The sequence below is a fragment of the Schistocerca cancellata genome, chromosome 7, assembly GCF_023864275.1.
Source record: "Schistocerca cancellata isolate TAMUIC-IGC-003103 chromosome 7, iqSchCanc2.1, whole genome shotgun sequence".
Classification (NCBI taxonomy): Eukaryota; Metazoa; Arthropoda; class Insecta; order Orthoptera; family Acrididae; genus Schistocerca; species Schistocerca cancellata.
Genome location: NC_064632.1, coordinates 299,478,374 through 299,480,873, shown reverse-complemented (window position 1 = coordinate 299,480,873; position 2,500 = coordinate 299,478,374).

The window sequence follows — 2,500 nt, the reverse complement described above, 5'->3', positions numbered from 1 at the left end:
GAGTCGATACTCCATCTTTGGTAGAAGGCAACCATTCCGCTGTAAATGAGTACGTCGCTCGTAGTTCAGTCACCTCGCAGCACTGCTCAGTAAACTATGCAGGCCCACATAGATAGATCAAATACGCAAATGCCCCTATACATGCTGAACGTCTGTGCAAACAAAACGAACCACACGTCACCCGCACACTCTATCACCCACACACTCTATCACACACTACTCTCTGCCTGTAACAAACACAGATACAATAATTAAGCACCGGCATGGACCAACGTCCGGTGCATCCTATCCGCCACAGTACACCAACCAGACTATGATAACCAGGCCAGGAGGTCCAATCATAAAACAGAATATCCCACTCGTCCGACAACCACAATTGCTCAGATAAGCCACCAACACCCACACATGTCCTACACAGGGGTGCACCCAACATCACCACACTGCCTCGTCTTACAGCACAAACACACTGGCAGGAATGAAACACACAGGTCTGCCGCAACCACAGACACGGCTCGCCCCCCCCTCTCACTGGCGGAAAGCGCATCCCGACGTGACATAACTCCTTTGACACACTGACGCTGCCTCGGGCATCCACGTCCTACGGTCGATATCAACGAACCTCACCCCCCCCCCCCCCCCCCCACAACACGCCATCCCATACCACATTGTGTACCGTACCCAAACCTAACGTGTACTGTACTACAACGCAATGTGTACCATAACACAACCCAGTTTGTACCTTAACCTAACCTATGTCACCTTAACCTAACCTATGTCACCTTAACCTAACCTATGTCACCTTAACCTAACCTATGTCACCTTAACCTAACCTATGTCACCTTAACCTAACCTATGTCACCTTAACCTAACCTATGTCACCTTAACCTAACCTATGTCACCTTAACCTAACCTATGTCACCTTAACCTAACCTATGTCACCTTAACCTAACCTATGTCACCTTAACCTAACCTGTGTTGCACCTTAACCTACCTCAATTTGCACCGCAATGTAACTCAATTTGCACCGCAATGTAACTCAATTTGCACCGCAATGTAACTCAATTTGCACCGCAATGTAACTCAATTTGCACCGCAATGTAACTCAATTTGCACCGCAATGTAACTCAATTTGCACCGCAATGTAACTCAATTTGCACCGCAATGTAACTCATTTGCACCGCAATGTAACGCAATTTGCACCGCAATGTAACGCAATTTGCACCGCAATGTAACGCAATTTGCACCACAATGTAACGCAATTTGCACCGCAATGTAACGCAATTTGTACCGCAATCTACCCCCATGTTTGTGCCTTAACCTAACCCACGTTGTGCCTTAACCTAACCCACGTTGTGCCTTAACCTAACCCACGTTGTGCCTTAACCTAACCCACGTTGTGGCTTAACCTAACCCACGTTGTGGCTTAACCTAACCCACGTTGTGGCTTAACCTAACCCACGTTGTGGCTTAACCTAACCCACGTTGTGGCTTAACCTAACCCACGTTGTGGCTTAACCTAACCCACGTTGTGGCTTAACCTAACCCACGTTGTGGCTTAACCTAACCCACGTTGTGGCTTAACCTAACCCACGTTGTGGCTTAACCTAACCCACGTTGTGGCTTAACCTAACCCACGTTGTGGCTTAACCTAACCCACGTTGTGGCTTAACCTAACCCACGTTGTGGCTTAACCTAACCCACGTTGTGGCTTAACCTAACCCACGTTGTGGCTTAACCTAACCCACGTTGTGGCTTAACCTAACCCACGTTGTGGCTTAACCTAACCCACGTTGTGGCTTAACCTAACCCACGTTGTGGCTTAACCTAACCCACGTTGTGCCTTAACCTAACCCACGTTGTGCCTTAACCTAACCCACGTTGTGCCTTAACCTAACCCACGTTGTGCCTTAACCTAACCCACGTTGTGCCTTAACCTAACCCACGTTGTGGCTTAACCTAACCCACGTTGTGGCTTAACCTAACCCACGTTGTGCCTTAACCTAACCACGTTGTGCCCTTAACCTAACCCACGTTGTGCCTTAACCTAACCCACGTTGTGCCTTACCCTGCTCTGTAATTGGCATATGACACGTTACATTAATGTATTGTTGTCCAACCGCAACCGGCTCAGAATGTTGTGTACACAGCTATGTGTCATCTCCCCATAACAGCTGCATTGCAGTGTGGTACGCCATAGAGACGTGTGGGAGTAATGGACGCAGTGGATGGCGATCAGCATGAGCCGTCTGTTCATGTAGTGGCGCGTGTATGCAGACGTAGTAGTCTCTTCTCACACAATGTGATAGCACGGTGCCCCGCGTTCCACATCTGCGACATGCTACAGAGGCCGGTTGACAGTTGGTCGCGCAATGGAGATCGCATATGTACGGGGGCACCTTCACGTGCCCTCTAGTCGGGCACATTTTGTTGCGTGGATGTGAGCGAATGTAGTGTGTCTTGACACCTGACAGGCAGGCATGCAATAATAGTTGACTTTGCA